The sequence below is a fragment of the Sus scrofa genome, chromosome 14 (assembly GCF_000003025.6).
Source record: "Sus scrofa isolate TJ Tabasco breed Duroc chromosome 14, Sscrofa11.1, whole genome shotgun sequence".
NCBI lineage: Eukaryota > Metazoa > Chordata > Mammalia > Artiodactyla > Suidae > Sus > Sus scrofa.
This window is the reverse complement of record NC_010456.5, coordinates 1,579,226-1,596,789: the sequence shown is the minus strand read 5'-3', so window position 1 is coordinate 1,596,789 and position 17,564 is coordinate 1,579,226. Positions and strand designations below refer to the sequence as shown.

The window sequence follows — 17,564 nt, the reverse complement described above, 5'->3', positions numbered from 1 at the left end:
AGACAAAGTATATCATGAGGAGCTAAGGCTAGGCAAAAATTTCTTAAGACTTTACACTGAAGCATGCTGCAAAAAAGGAAAAATTGTTCAATTGGATTCCATCAAAATTAAAAACTTTTGCTCTGCAAATGACCTTCATAAGTGAATGAGAAGACCAACTACAGACTGGGAAAAAATATTTGCAAATTAAGAGCTAATATCTAGACTATATAAAGAACTATCACAACCATTGAGCAACTAAAACATCCTTAGAAAATGGGCAGAAGAAATGAAGAGACTTTTAACAAAAGAGAGGAAATGGGTATCAAATAAGCGTATGAAAAGATATTGAACACTAACTTTTAGGGAAATGCACCTTAAAGTCACAATAAGATATCACTACACAACCACCAGAGGGTTTTTTGTTTGTTTGTTTGTTTGTTAATGGTGACACCACCACATTTAGGTGAAGATGCAGAAAAACTGGGTCACTCATGCATCGCTGGTGGGGATATAAAATAGAAGACCATTCTAAAATTTTTGTCTTTAAAAAAATCGTGTCACTATCATATGGCCCAGAATTTACACTTCTGGGCATTTATTTCAAAGAAATGAAGATTTCAATTCACCAGAAATTTGTACGTGAATGATCATGCCATTTCACTTTTAATAGCTCCAACCTGGGAAAAACTCTGATGTCCTTCATTGGGGGAATAATTAAATAAACTATGGTCCTTCCATACCATGGAACAGCACTCAAGGACAAAAAGGGAGGGATTATAGATATAGAAAAAAATGTGGATGAATCTCCAGAGAAAAATGAAAAAAATTTGAAGTCACAGATTTTCTGTAACTCTTAGATCTAAGAAATAGCATCCTATCATTTTGGCTACATTCTGTTGGTTAGAAGTTAGTCACTAGGTCCAGTCTATGCTCAGAGGGAGGGGTTTTCCCAAGGGTGTGAGTTCCAGGAGGCAAGATTCTCTGGGGTCACCCCAGATGCTGCCGCCACAGCAGGTAACCATTCTCTCCTGCTAGGGCAGGTCACAGGATCTGAGTGCTCCTGGTGGAAAGGCACTGGTGGGACACTTGGGGGAGAGAAGGCCTGTCTGGAGATGCCTTAGGTTGCCTTAGAAGGATCACCTTCAAAGGGTCCAGTCCACTGAAGGCAAGAGAGAGCAAGCTCAGTGGACACCTGGCAGAGCGGGGCCTTGGGGGAGAGCAGCTGCCAGCCGAGGAGCAGCCCCGCCCTACCCTGAAAACCACAGCTGCAGAGCCCAGGAGTTGAACATCACTGGCAGAACCACAGAAAGTGCCTCAGAGAAAATCCCAACCATCCCCTCCTGAGAGGCCCACTCGGCAGGCGGAGGATGAACCCTCACATCAGACCGTGTTTTCTTCCCTTTCTCCCCTTCTGCAGGCTCAGCCTGAAGTGTCCAAAACTGCAAAGTGGGATAGAGGAAAGAGAAAAAGGAGGGAAAAGGGGAGGTATATGGCTCCTTGTGCCAGCAGCAGGCCCACAGCACCAGGTGTGTGGATGGAGGGGGAGGGGAGGATTGATTCCAGTCTGAGGGGGGACACCCTAGGATGTGAGTTAAGACACTGAAACCTTAGGTTTGGGGGAAGCTAAGTCCCAAGATGCATTCCACCTACTAAACCTCCACCTACTCTAAGGCTGTCCATGAGGTGAGAGGGAATGGGGTTGGCCAGATTTTCCCCCAGGGGTGTGGAGAGACTATCCCTGTGGTGTAAATATCATAAGGACCACAGAAGATGAAAATCAGGTCAATGGTATTTGCACCCTTTAGGCAGTGTTCATACAGTGTCCCAGTTTGGCCGTGCTTCTGGACTGGGAATTGCGAGCTACAAAAGAAGACTTTCTGTTGCATAAAGGTAAGCCACAGCAGTCCCTTAAACCTCCAGCAACCCTTTCCTATAACACTGTAACCAGGTCATAGGTACATCTGCTCTGAGTGTGTTTCACATTTGTCCAGTGTGGTGATGTGTTGAAGGACGTACCTGCTGGAGCATGTGAATCGGGGCTTCCACAGCCCTCGGAGCACCACTGGGACTAACCAGAGGTGAGAATCAGGTACAACAGCTTACCGGGAAGGGCGCCTCTCTGTAGAAATCTCTGGGATCCCAAGAGGGCCACTCCAGCCTTGCACCTCTTACCCCTCTCCCTGGACATCCCCTAATGCTCTAGAATCGGGGTCCTTCAGCCAGAGTCACAGCGTTAGCTAACTCGGCCACTTGCTGCAGCAGAGCACAGCCCTTGGAGAAGCTGGGAGGCTGTACATCAACCTGGCCTTCACCACTGACCGTCTAATATTAAGCAACAACCAGTTTCTGAAATGGCCCATCTAGTGACCTCTCTGGAATGTGCCTTGGAAGTTTTTAAGCAGAGACGTGGATCCAGACAAGCCATGAAATCCAGGTTCTTCCATCCACAGGTCCAGGCCCTCTGGCCAATGACTCAATCCTGGAGCCTCAATTTTCCCAGATTTAAAACTTGAGGTAAAAAGAGCACCTCCTCCATAGAGCTCTTGTGAGAGGTGAGAGAGGTGACGCAGCAAAAGTACTTGGCCTGTGCCTGGCTTACAGTAGCCTTCAGCAGCTGTGGCTTCTTACTTAAAAACCTGGGGCAGGCAAGTCCGTCTCTTCCTGGCCATGCTGCCCAGTCACAGAGCACAAGGAAATGGGTGCCTCTCTCCCGGAGCTGACCCTGGAGAAGGTGGGCTCTGAACATCTCCCCCTTCCCTCCCATGTCTTGAACCTCTTCCCCTGAAGCAAGCCCCAGCCACCCTTGGAGACCAGAGATGTCAGCTTCTGATGGAGACAAACACATGCATTTTCCCCTGATCACCATAGAGAGGACTTCACTTTGGTCAGGTCAGGGCTCCTTCAGGAGGACCCTGCTGATAGGAACCTAGACCTGCCCCAACATCCTGCTGCCCCTGCGACCCCCACATTCATGGGGACATGCCTTGTCGGAAAAGGGGGAAGCTAAGTCCCAAGGTGCATTCCACCTACTAAACCTCACTGTGAGCCTTTGTTTCCAAGGATGTTGGAAACAATATCCTTCTTCATCTTGATGGTGGTAGGCAGCCTCTAAAAGGGACCCCAAGGCCAGCTGGAATCCACGACCCTGAGTGATCCCCTCTCCTTGAGTGAGGACTGGACCTAGTGACTTACCTCCAAGAAGGGATGGGATGGATGTCACTGCTCATGGTTAGGGTACCAAGGACACTGCGTTCTGTCTCACTCACCCTCTCTTGCATTTTACTCACTTGCTCTGCAGGAAGCCTGCTGCCCTGATGTGAGCTGCCCCATGAGAGGCTCTTTAGCTGAGAACTGACAGCTCCAGCCAGCAAAGAGCGGAAGCCTTCAACCCAGCATGTGCAAAGACCTGAATCCCGCCCACAGCCATGGCAGTGCCCTTGGAAGGAGAGCCTCCCCTTTCTCTCTAGTTGTGAGAAAACTGCTGACCCTCCAACACCCAGATTGCAGCTTCTGAGACCCTAAGCAGGATCCACTCATTGAAGACACACCTGGATCCCTGACCCCCAGAGATTATGACAGAATAAAGGGTTGCCATTTTAAAGCCACTGAGGTTTGTTAGGCAGCCATGGACAACCAAAACCTCTCTGTTAGGTTTTAAACCATCCTCAAAACCTCCTCGAGTTCATCATTCATCCCTATTGAAATGCTCTCATTAACATCAATAAATAGCTCAGGAGAAATTGACATGTATCTCAAACACCTACACACCAATCATGAGTGTGTGTCTGACATTGCACCCAGTTACGAAAGGATTACTGCCCCCATTTCATTCACAGCCCATGAGGCATCCTACTGCTTCCTTAATCTACTTTTCTACTTTTTATTTTATTTTTTAATAGGGCTAGGCTTTTGAAAAAGAAATATCGAGTGGCGCCTCTTACAATACTGCCAGCCATCAATGAATGAGAACTAGGTGTGTGGTTCCGGTGCTGATGTGTTTACGTGCTTGTACCCACGGTTTCTGGGTGAATCACCCCATTGCCTTTCTCCGAAGCCTTGGGCGATGATTGAAAGTGTCCTCTGCCTCCAGGTGCCTGGAGAAGGGAGGCCATTGTCTCTGGGGACAAGTCATGGTTTTTCTTTCATTGTCTTCCCCAGGCTTAGATGCTCCAATTTATCCTTTTCATGAGGTTTTTATCCCATGATTGGCTGTCATTTCTGTCACTTCCTCCTTGTTGTCAGAACACAAATGGAAGCTCACCAGTCAGCAGGGGTCTTTTTGTGTCTCCCATCCCTGGGGGGTGTAAACCTAACAGACATTAAATGATTAATTTTCTGTTTTCAGTCACAAAGGAGGACAGAAGAGTGCTTAATCGCCTTGAAAGCCAAAGATTATTTTTTACAGACATTTTATTTTTTATTTGCGATAAAATATGCATGACAGAAAGTTTACCATTTTAACCATTTTCAAGTGCATGGTTCAGCAGTATTAAATACATTCACATGGAGTTCCCGTCGTGGCGCAGTGGTTAACGAATCTGACTAGGAACCATGAGGTTGTGGGTTCGGTCCCTGCCCTTGCTCAGTGGGTTAACGATCCAGCGTTGCCGTGAGCTGTGGTGTAGGTTGCAGACGTGGCTTGGATCCTGCGTTGCTGTGGCTGTGGCGTAGGCCGGAGGCTACAGCTCCGATTTGACCCCTAGCCTGGGAACCTCCATATGCCGCGGGAGCGGCCCAAGAAATAGCAAAAAATAAATAAATAAATAAATAAAAAATAAATAAATACATTCACATCATGGTGGAACAGTCAACCATCACCCAACATCCACCTCCAGTACCTTTTCCTCTTCCTAGACTGAAACTCTGTCCGCATTAAACACTGACTCCTTCCCCCAGTCCCTGGCACCCACCGTTCTACTTTATGAATTTGACTGCTCTGGGTTCTTCATCTGAATGCAATCGTACAGTTCTCTTATAGCTGGCTTAACTCACACAGCATGTCTTCAGGGTTCATCCGTTTTGTAGCGTGTGTTATTTGTTTATACTATGTTTTTGTTTATTCAACGATCGATGGACAACTAGGTTTCCACTTTTTGGCCACTGTAAGCAATGCTGCTATGAATATGGGTTCTTTTCACAGAGGTCTTGACCGGAAATAAACTATGTCTGCTTCACCCACCATTCTAGGGACACAGTCCTGATAATCTATTAACTCTAATAGATCTCTCTCTCTCTCTCTTTTTTGGAGGAGATTTCTTCAGCTTTCTTCCTGTTCATTTTTTGAATTTTGATTTCTTTCTTATACCTTAAATGTACATGAACATTTTTCTCAGCTTTTACTGAGGTATAATTAACAAATAGGAGTTCTCTGCCATGGTGCAGTGGGTCAAGAATATGACTGCAGCAGGTCAGGTTGTTGCAGAGTTGCAGGTTCAATCCCCAGCCCAGAGCAGTGGGTTAACCATCTGGCGTTGCCAAAGTTGCAGCATAGGTCATGACTCCGGCTCAGATTCAGTCCTTGGCCTGGGATTCCATATGCTGTGGGCACAGCCATAACAAAAATTGATACATAAAATTGTAAGATATTTAAAGTGTATACCCTGATGATTAGATATCTGTATATATTATTAAAGGATTTGTCTATCTAGTTAATTAACGTATCCATCACTTACTCATTTAAATTTTTTTCTTTTAATGAGAACACTTAAGAACTACTCTCCTAGCAAATTTCAGTTTTACAATAGAGTGTAATCAACTAGAGTCACCATGTTATACATTAGGTCCTTAGACTTTATTCATCTTATAATGCAAAGCATACTTTTTCACTTTTACTTTTAAAAAAAAAAAAGTACCTTTTAACCAACCTCTCCCTATGTAAAAATTCCATGTGTAAATAATACCATTCAGTATTTGTCTTCTCCGTCTGACTCATTTCACTTAGTACAAGTCCATCAAGTTCCTTCCATGTTGTTGCAAATAGCAGAATTTCTTACTTGTGGGTGGTCATATTCCATTGTATATGTCTGTGTCTGTCTGTCTGTCTGTCTGTGTAGACGTGTGTGACCTTTTCTTTATCCATTCATTTACTAATGGACTCTTAGCTTGTTTCCCTGTCTTGACTATTGTGGATAATGCTGCAATGACAATGGGGGAATGCATCTATCTTTTCAAGTTAGTGTTTTTGTTTCCTTTGGGTAAATACCCAGAAGTGGGATTGTTGGATTATATAATAGTTCTAACTTTTTTTTTGATGACTCTCCATACTGTTGTCCATAGTGGCTGCACCAACTTACACGCCCATCAACAGTGTACCAGGGTTCCCTTTACATGCCAAGAAACTAGAGAAAGAAGAAACTAAGCCTATGGTCTGAAGAATGAAGGAAATACAAAGATCAGAGTGGAAATAAATAGAAATTAAAGACAATAGAAAGTTTCAATGAAACTAAGAGTTTCTTTCTTCTTTGGGGAGGGTCTTTTTAGGGCCACACCTGCAGCATATGGAGGTTCCCAGGCTAGGGGCTGAATCAGGGGCTGTAGTTGCCGGCCGATGCCATAGCCACAGCAGCAGCAACACCAGATCAGAGCCTCATCTGAGACCTACACCACAGCTCACGACAATGCCGGATCCTTTACCCACTGAACGAGGACAGGGATCAAACCTGTGTCCTCATGGATACTAGTCAGATTCATTTCTTCTGAGCCATGACAAGAACTCTCTAAGAGTTTTTTAATAAACAAAATAGACAAACTTTAGCTGTTCTTACTGAGAGAGATAGAGAAACTCAGAGAAACTCAAACTAATAAAATTATGAATTGAGTAGTTCTCTTTTGATGCAGCTTATTGTACCTTATGCAAAGATACTCTTTATTATTGATGATGCTGGCTTAGTTCTGCAAAATACTTGAAGTCTAGATCTTCAGCTGAAAGCTGCCCACCTCCTCCACACTCTCTCCTGCAGGTAGCAAAGGTGAGCAACCTGGGCAGAATTACTGGAAGCGTCTACAAATGCTACCAGCCCACTGGATTTGCTGTGACCCCCCACCTTGCCCATGCTGTTTCATTCTTGAGTGGCTCCTATTAAAAAAAAAAAAAAGGTGGGGTGGGTTTGGCTGGTAAAAGCTTCTCACCCTAACCTTCAGGACTCTTCACTAAAGCCCAACCAGGAATATTGAGGTGGAGGACATCAGTGAAAGCTCTCCGGGGATAATCAGATTCAGAGGCATAGGGACAACACTCTGCTTACAGCCTTACCACACTGTAATGAGAGAATCCCAATCACACTGGGACATTGAGTGTTGCTCTATATTAACCAGATCAATGAGTTTCAGAGTCCTTACTAACACATGCCATTTCGTATTGTAGAAGCAAAGTTAAACCTTTTAAATGAAAGTCAGTCTCTATTAAAATTGGGAGGTGTAGAGTGAGGGGGAGATTTAATTGAATTTTAAAGAAACCGATAAGGATTTTTCTGGAAAGACATATCTGAAATCTGTTCTTTGTAATGTGCAGTTCTTGAGGATAGGTCCAAGAAAACTTGATCTTTATGATCAATTAAAGGCACGTCAAATAACTGTCATAACTTTCAGGAGGAATTTGGTTCAAATGAAAAAAATGGCCACAGCTGACCTTTAGTAATCCATGAAATGAAACAGATTATGGAAAAAGAGTCAACATTTTTATTCAAAAAATAGTTTAAAATAATAGTGTTTTAATAGGGAGTTCCCTTCATGGCTCAGCAGTTAATGAACCTGACTAGCATCCATGAGGATGCAGGTTCAATTCCTGGTCTCGCTCGTGGGTTGTGGATATGGTGTTGCCATGAGCTGTGGTGTAGGTTGCAGATGAGGCTCAGATCTGGCATTGCTTGGCTGTGGTGTAGGCCGGTGGCGGTAGCTCTGATTCTACCCCTAGCCCAGAAAATTCCATATGCCACAGGTGGCCCTAAAAAGCAAAAAAAAAAGTTTAATAGCTAATTTTATAAAATTTTTAGTTTCAAGTATTTAGACAACTGCATTTTTTATGTCAAGCAACTTGTTTGATTTGCCCCTTAAAACTGTTTTCAGATGTGTATTTTAAAGGCACACAACATGCCAGGTGAGCAGGGCTTTAAAAGTAGGAACACTTGGGTTGTGAGTGTGAAAGCCGAGTGACCTTGAATACCTATGACCTTGAGCAAATCACTTCCCTTCTTTGAGGATCAGGATCCTCCTCAGTAGACAAAAACACCACCCCCTCATGGAGTTTTCAGGGTAATCCAAGGAGATAAGACATGAGAAAATATTATGGGTTGTGAATATTATTTGTTGTGATATTATTGGCCATGGTAATATTAATAATTACATTTTAAACACGATGTATTTACCTCCCACCAAAAACACCCAGCCTTGGCGGTAAACACAGACATGCAAATGTCCCACCTTGCCAGTTCTGAAATGAAAACAAAACAAAGCCTGCACTTAGCTCTGAGGTAGCCGCCTTCCCTTCCAAGGTTCCAACCCTTGAGGTGTAGACAACAATCAGTTCAGTCAGTTTATGGGAGGAAACAAAAAATCACATATGCTGTTTGGATTTACCAAGACAAAGCAGTAGGTCACCTGCCTGAACTATATACTTTTCGATGGGGTCCTTTGATATCACAGAATCACATCTTCCTTTTAAAAATCCCTAAAGGTCCGTGGTAATATGCTCATTCAACACATAGCCCTAAATCAGGAGAAATGAGCTGTGGAAATTCTCACAACTAAATGCAGTAATACTGAGTTATGATGTACAACTGTCTGGAGGTTTCCAATTCTTTGGATTGATTAGCTTCTCTTTTCTGTTCCTTTTCACACTTTCGTGAATTTTTACAGGTTTCAGCAGCTTAGATGGGCATCAGAGGTGCCACCCAGTAGGCATCAGTGAGATTTCCCAAGGATGTAATATTTCCTATCGTGAAGATCCAGCACAAGATATGAAATAGTAGCTGTGGACCAGCGAGATGGGAAGGAGGGAGGGTTTTTCCAGTCAACATCATCCACTCTTTTAACCAGGAGTATAAATGGTTTATGTGTTGACAATTGATTCATTGTAGCAATTTCAGTTGTTCATGAGCTTTAGAGACTGCCTGAGAGGCGGGGCCTTACAGATGACATGGGGCTCTGTGCTCATTTTACAAGATTAAATGGAGGCCTAGGGGATCATGTGACTCAGAAACCTGAGGGCTAAGAAGGATCCAGAATCCATTCACCACCTCTTAGTTCAGACCTTCTAGGCACGGAGTCTCTGACTGCATAGTCAGTGTTCAGTCAATACAAAATCGGTATTTTAGTTTGAAAAAGATGGAGTTCCCGTTGTGGCTCAGTGGTTAACAAATCCAACTAGGAAACATGAGGTTGAGGGTTTGGTCCCTGGCCTTGCTCAGTGGGTTAAGGATCTGATGTTGCCATGAGCTGTGGTGTGGGTCGCAGATGCGGCTCAGGTCCTGCATTGCTGTGGCTCTGGTGTAGGCCGGTGGCTACACCTCTGATTCGACCCCTAGCCTGGGAACCTCCATATGCCGAGGGAGTAGCTCTAGAAAGAAAAGGCAAAAAGACAAAAAAAAAAAAAAAAAAAAAAAAGAAAGAAAAAGAGCAGAAGAAAATGAAGACAAGGAAACCCTGGAAGACCTGAGTCAGAGAGACTCAGAAAGGAAGTGGTGGGTGTGGTAGGATGCCCGACGCTTACCTGTAAGCTTGGCTCTAATGCCAAGCCTTCCTGGAGCAGGCTGCACAACTGGGGAGGATTATTCACATTCAGCCATGCAGACTCTCCCAGCATCAACATCTCATCTGCAGAAGTCCAGGCAGAGAGCTGGACCCCTGGCTGCTGCGCCGGTTGGGGTTTTCATGCCATCTGCCTGGGGAGCTGCAGGGAGTATGCTGGCAGCCATATGGAAGACTACAGAGAGCTGGATGGACCAGCAACTTGGAACCCACTGCCAAATGGCCCACTTCCTGGCCTGACAACAACCTGTATCCCTCAGAGGAAAATAACATAAATGTAGGACCGATATAACATAAACATACCATAAACATAATAGGATACCTTGATTAGTTTCAAATTGGGTCTAACAGAGCAAAAACAGCCTCCCATCAGTCCTGGGGAAGGGCCTCCATGGTGGGACAGTTGCATAGCAGTGGGTGTTGAGCAACCCAGCAGGCCAGCATCACGGGAAAGGAGCTGGGCTGGCCAAAGCCAGAATACAACCTGCACGGCCTGCATCCCATTACTTGCTCCAGATGATTTCCTGTGGTCTGATACAGTCTCCCCTCTTTCTTACTCTGCAGCTTGCAATGGACTTACCTTGTAGTTTTGTGGGTGAACGAGATAGTAGATTTGGACTCTCTCATAGTGACCACTGAGCCACGATGGTCAGTCTCCAGGAAGCTCCCTTCTCAAGGAGAGACTCTGTCCTAATCAATCATGTGACTCAACCCTCTGTCTATTGAATTTTCTTGAAGCAGGACATCCATGGAACATACCACCCTGTCTGAATCGGCAATGACTTGCCCCAGGAGCCCTGAGGAGGGGTCCAGCAGAGGGAAGGCAAATGGGCCAAAGCCGCTTCTAGGAGCCAGATGCATTCTCACATATGGAAGGCCAAGTGAGGGCACAGCCAGTTGTATGAAGCAACATGACCTCAACAACCCCAAACAGACTTAAAACTAAACTACACAAACACTGCCCTGCATAGCAGCAAGGAGATTTCTATCTCCTGTGAAAACAGGCAAATAGCCAGACACCCTCTGAGCTTTCTGTTTGCAAGATCTCCGTCCCGTAGGAGGCTAATTGGCACCTGGGGGCAAATCTCAGCCCTCGTGAAACCCACCATCATACCAGGAATCCCACCTCTGGCTGAGAGAAGTGGTGACCCAAGGGGAGGCTGGATGCCCAGAAAGGAAAGAGAGTGCACTTGGACTTTTTCTCACCTCCGTGGAGTGCCACTGGGTTTACTCCCTACCGTGGTTTCCATTGTTATTAAAAGAAAATAAATGGTTAAACATGAAAACAAAAACAAAGCTTTCAACACCTCAGCTGTTGCTGTGTACAGACACACTGTATTAGCAACCTAGCACTACTTACCCTCTGCTTCTTTCATTCTGCGGGCATTTAACAAATATTTACTACATGCCGTGGAGACACAGATGAACAGATGTGGTGTCCTTTGCCCGAGGAGAGCAGGGTCGGATGAGAAGGTGGACATTGAGCAATTTCAACACAGCATCGATGTGTTGTAACAAACACACATGCGAGGACAATGGGAACACAGGGAGAGCAGGAAAACTGCATGAAGAGATGTGTGGGGATGTGGTCTTGGGGAGACAAGGGGCCCCTGGAGCAGTCATGCTAGAAGCACACAGGGTGGCTTGGGAAACCAGAGACTTGGAGTGTTTTTTATTTTGTTTTGTTTTTAGTCCTTTCAAGGCTGCATCCATGGCATATGGAAGTTCCCAGGGTAGGCATCAAATCAGAGCTGTAGCTGCTGGCCTACGCCACAGCCACAGCAACACCAGATCCAAGCTGCATCTTCGACCTATCCACAGCTCACAGCAATGCCAGATCCTTAACCCCCTGAGTGAGGCCAGGGATTGAACCTGCGTCCTCATGGATCCTAGTCCAGTTCGTTACCACTGAGCCACGACGAGAACTCCAGGCCTGGAGTGTTTTGAAACAAGAGCATGAGGGTGGCTGGGAGGTGAGAAGGTGCAAGAGGCAATCAGGTGTGAGCCCTGACAATGGCGGTTATGCGAGGGCTTTAGCAAGAGGTGCCAACACCATATGAGCCAGCATCCTCTGGTCTGGAGCTGGGAGGGGTGCAGGCAGCTACGTGGGAGGCAGCGTGCCCAGAAAAGAGGTTATTCTGAACAAGAAGGGAAAAGTTTGGACAGGGGCCTTCATTCGGCCTAGAACTGTCCTGATCAACACTGTACAAGAGATGCATCTATAACTGAATTTCCTAGAAACTTCATTTAAAACATAGGTGGAAGATATTATAAGAAAAAGAATATATGTGTGGGGGGGGTGGGTGTGTCTGGGTCACTTTTCTGTACAGCAGCAATTGGCAGAACATTGTAACTCAACTATAATAAAAAATTAAAAATAAAAAAGTGAAAAGAAGCATGTGGAATTAATTTTTATACTAAAAGTCATTTTCCCCAATATGGATCAAATATTATCATTTCCACATAATTAGTACTCCCAAAAAACCATCATTTATTTTTAACCAGTTATTTTTCATTATTTTCTCCATACCAAGTCTTAAAAACTCTGTGTATGTTTTACACACACAGCACATCTCTATTGGGACCAGCTGCATTTCAAGGACTTGATGACCACATGTGGCTGGTGGCAGCCGTGTGGGCCAGAGTGGTCCTAGAGTCTCCGATGTGCATCAGAGGTTCACTGTGGGCCCTAACTGCTCAGAAAGCTATACTTGCTGATTCTTCTTTCTCAAAAGATAGATCAAAATGAGTTTCCACTTGCCAAAAGGCATCCAAATATTCCAAGACTTCAACTGCAAGTCACAGGACTAGGGTGGTGGGAAAAGCTGTCTTAAAATAAACACACACTCCATAATTCTCTTTGATTTCCAAAGCTCGAGGGGGGAGAGGGTGCATAGGACAATTTGCATTTTAATAAAGACCGCCTCTTGCAAAACGATTCTCAACCTTCTTAATGAATGCCTCCCAATAACAATAATTAACTTCAGAAGGTGCTGTGCCAGCATTCACTAATGAATGCCCTCCCAGGCAGACCCTGTTTTGATTGACTTAAAGCAAGGCTTTTAAGTAACCCAACTGGCATGGGGCCATACAGGGAGTTGGGTTCATGGAACTTGTTTCCCAGAAGGAAAGCAACTTAAATAACTCATATCAGGCCACAAGGGAGATTGGTATTAGAAGCAGAGCTAGAGCATGGGAAATCTGTAGCCAAGTTTCAGTACTTAAGACCTCAGGAGTGGCGCTTAGGTGTCCTTTTTAAAAGTGCCAAGCAGGCACTGCAGACACTAGCAGCCTCACATGGGTGTGTTGGTTCTGTCTTATCAGCTCCCCATTCCCATGACTAATGCTCTACCCTGCCCAGGACGTGTAGGTTTAGTTGAAGATTTGGCCATATCGAAGGAGCTGTTGGGTTCCTCAATACTTGCTACATCACCCCCTCAAGGCTTGGACCCGGTTTGCAGAATTCCCATCCCAAGCTCCCTAAAATTCTAGGCTCCTTTCCAAAACTTGGTTTTGACAACAATGTGATGGGATTTGCATGCCTACAATAACCTTCTTGCACAGGCTGCCATGGCCCAGTGCTGACTGTAGAAATAGCAGTCGTGAGAGAAGCCTACTTTCTCTGACTTAATACATATGTGTCAAGCACTAACCAAATGCTTTGCATGAATGAGCTCAACAGAATTCTCCTCTACAACCTCATGAAATCCATGTCCTCAATATCTGCATCATACAGAAAGAGAAACCCTGGGCAGATGAGTAACTGGCTCTGGTAGCTCAGTAAAACCTGCCAAAGCTGGTTGATTCCAGGGGAGGATCTTTAGACCGCTAGACTATTCACCCTCCTTCATTTAGCTGTGGTAAGTTTCTTGTCTTGCATGGTTATGAGAAAAATACATTCTGGTAGGAGGGATTCTAAAAGGACCCCCAAGATTCCCACTCCCTCCCATGTACTTCCTGAAGAATCCTTTCCTTGTGAGGGTGGAATCCTTAAGCATTAGGAGGCATCATCCTCAGGGTTAGATTTCTAATCAGTTGACTTTGCCCATCCAAAATAGAAATTATCCAGGTGGACCTGACCTAAACAGGTGATCCTGGAAAGGACTGGGCACAACCTGAAGGAAGAGAGATTCTAAGAGTGAGAGAAGGTATAGAAGGGACCACATGGCAAGGGCCTAAGCACATCCTATAGGTACTGAGAAGCCCTTCAGCTGATAGCTGGCAAGAGAGCAGGGTCCTCAGTCCTACAACCACAGGATCTGAATTCTTCCAATAACTGCATGAGTATGAAAGGGGACCCCGAAGTCCAGAAAAGAACAAAGTCAGCTGATGCCTTGAAAGCAGGCTTGGGAGACCCTGAACAGAGATCAAACATGCATTCCTGACCTACGGAAACTGAGATAAATATATACTGTTTTAAGCCTCTAGGGTTTCCTTTCCTTTTCTTGTATTAGCTAGGACTTCCAGTACAATTTCAAAAATGAGTGGTGAGAGGGCTCATTCTTGTCTTATTCCTGATCTTAGCAGGAAGGCTTGAAGTTTCTCACCATTAAGTATGATCTTAGGTGTAGGTTTTTCTTAAATGATGAGGAAGTTTCCCCTTGATTGATATTTTGCTGAGAGTTTTTTGCATGAGTGGGTACTGGATTTTGTCAACTGTTTTTTTTTTTTTCTTCATCTACTGATGTGCTTATGTGATTTTTCTTCTCTAGCCTATTGATGTGATGGGTTACATTAGTTGATTTTCAGCTGTTGAAACAGACTTGTATATGTGGGATAAATCACACTTTGTCATAGTGTATAATTTTCCTTACACATTTTTGGATTCAATTTGCTATTACTGGTTGAAAAATTTTGCATCTACATTCATGAGATGTAATAGTCTGAAATTTTCTTGTAATGTCTGCTTTTGGTATTGGAGTAATGCTGGTCCCAAAGAGTAAGTTAGGGCACATCTTATTCTATCTTCTGGAAGAGATTATAGAGAATTTGTATAATGTCTTCCTTAAATGTTTAGTAGAAATCACAGGTGAACTAATCTGGGCCTGTTTAGGAAGGTCACTAACTGTTGATTCAATATCTTTAATATATATAGGACCCTTTAAATTGTCTATTTCTTCATATGTAAGTTTTGTCAAATTGTATCCTTGAAGGAATTTGCCCATTTCATCAAGGTTATCCAATTTGTGGGCGAAGTGTCACTCAGAGTATTCTTTCATTATCATCTTAGAGCACATGTGATCATAATAAATTTTGATAATATTAATTTATGTCCTCTCTCCTTTCCCAGTAAAGGCTTATAAATTTTATTAATCTTTTTTAAAGAACCATCTATGATTTTGTTGATTTCCTCTATTGATTTATTTTCAATTTCATTTATTTCTCCTCAATTTTTATTATTTCTTTTATTCTGCTTACTTTGAATTTAATTCTCTCTTCTTTTCCTAGTTTCTTAAAAATGGAAGCCTAAGATAATCTTTCTGGGATTAAGATGGCAGAATAGAAGGACTGGAGCTCAACTTCTCTCCTAAAAACAACAAAAGCCACAACTAAAAACTGAGCATTCTTCACCCAAATGGACTGAAAACCTTAAAAAAGATATCCTACTGCAGAAGAAAAAGAGGAGGACACATCAAGAGGTAGGAGGGGCGATTTCATAATATAAATAAACAACCATACCTCCCAGGTGGGAAGCTCCACAGACTGAAACTAACTGGTTCACAGAGACTCACCTACAGGAGTGAGAGTTCTGAGACCCACATCAAACTCTCACGTGTGGGCATCTGGCACTGGGAGAAAGAGCTCCTGGAGCATCTGGCATTGAAGGCCAGTGGGGCTTGTGCACAGGAGCTCCACAGGACTGGGGGAAACAGAGACCCCATTCTTAAAAGGTGCACATGGACTTTCATGTGCACTGGGTCTCAGGGCAGAGAGAGGTCAACATAGGAATCTGTGTCAAAGCTGACTGCAGTTCTTGGAGGACATCCTGGGAAAACAGGGGTGAATGTGCCTTGTTGTGAGGGAAGGATATTGAAAGCAAAGCTCTCAGGAATATTCAGCAGCTGCCTTTCTCTAGAGGGGGCCATTTTGGAAAAATCTGGCCCCACCCATCAGTCAGTGCTGAGAAGCCCCAGGGCAAACAACAATTCAGGTGGGATCACAGCCCTGCCCTTCAGTGAACAGGCTACCTAAAGACCCCTCAGGAACACAGCTGCCCCTAATCCCATCCAGAGACTAAGCCCCACCCACCAGAGGGATTAGAATCAGCTCCACCTGCCAGTGGGCAGGCATCAGCCCCTCCCATCAGGAAGCCTACAGCAAGCCCCTCTACTGACTTCAGCCACAGGGGGGCAGACATCAGAAGTAAGAGAGGGTACAACTCTATTATCTGTAAAAAGGTCACCACACCAAAAACCTATAAAAATGAAAAGACAGAAAACTATAGCTCAGATGAGGGAGAAAGGAAAAACCCCAGAAAATCAGCTAAGCGATGAGGAGATTCTCAACCTCCAGCCCTGCTGAAGATGATGCAAGACATTGGAAATAAACTGGAGGCAAAGGTGGATAACTTACAGGAAACACTGACCAAGGAGATACAAGATATAAAACTTAAACGAGAAGAGATGCAAAATACAATAACTGAAATAAAAAATTCACTAGAAGCAGCTAACAGCAGAATACAGGAGGCAAAAGAATGAATAAGCAAGGTGGAGGACAGATTAGTAGAAATTACGGATGCAGAACAGAAAAGAAAAAAGATTGGAAAGAAATGAAGAGAGTCTCAGAGACCTCTGGGACAACATTAACTGCAACAACATCCATATTATAGGGGTTCCAGAAGGAGAAGAGAGAGAGAAGGAGCCAGAAAAAATATTCCAAGAGATAATAGCTGAAAACTTTCCTAACATGGGAAAGGAATCTCTCACTCAAATCCAGGAAGCACAATGAGTACCATATAAAATAAACCCAAGGAGGAATACACTGAGACACATATTAATCAAACTAACCAAAATTAAAGACAAAGAGAAAATCTTGAAAGCAGCTAGGGAAAAGAAACAACATACAAGAGAACCCCAATAAAGTTATTGGCAGATTTTTCAGCAGAAACTCTGCAGGCCAGAAGGGAATGGCATGATATACTTAACGTGATGAAAGGAAAACACCTCCAACCAAGATTACTTTACCCAGCAAGGCTCTCATTCAGATTTGAAGGAGAAATCAAAACCTTCACAGAGAAGCAAAAGTTGACAGAATTCAGCAACACTAAACCAGCCTTACAACAAATACTAAAGGAACTTCTATAGGCAGAAAAGAACAAGAGAAGAAGGAAAGAAAAAAGAGCAACAACAACAAAAATCCAAAGCAATTAATACAATGGCAATAAGAACATACATATCAATAATTACCTTAAATATTAATGGACTAAATGCCCCAACCAAAAGACAGAGACTGGCTGAATGGATACAAAAACAAGACCCATATATATGCTGTCTTCAAGAGACCCACTTCACTTCTAGGGACACATACAAATTGAAAGGGAGAGGATGGAAGAAAATATTTCATGCAAGCTGGGATCAAAAGAAAGCTGGAGTAGCAATATTCATATCAGACAAAATAGACTTTGAAGACTTTAAAGGACAAAGAAGGATATTATATAATGATCAAAGGATCAATTCAAGAAGAAGATATAACAATTTTAAATATCTACACACCCAACATAGGTTCACCACTATATATAAGGCAACTGCTAACAACCAAGGAGAAATCGACAATAATGCAATAATAGTGGGGGACTTTAACACCCACTTACAGCAATGGACAGATCAACCAGACAGAAA

The 17,564-nt window shown here is 43.8% G+C and overlaps 1 long non-coding RNA gene across 2 annotated transcripts in view; it reads right to left on the bottom strand.

Moving 5' to 3' along the window:
• LOC106505879 overlaps positions 25-17,564 on the bottom strand; it is a 151,241-nt gene continuing 133,701 nt past the window's right edge. For both annotated transcript variants that reach the window (XR_002338445.1, XR_002338446.1), the window contains one exon: positions 25-4,291. This is a non-coding gene — a long non-coding RNA (uncharacterized LOC106505879). The remainder of the gene's footprint in view (positions 4,292-17,564) is intronic.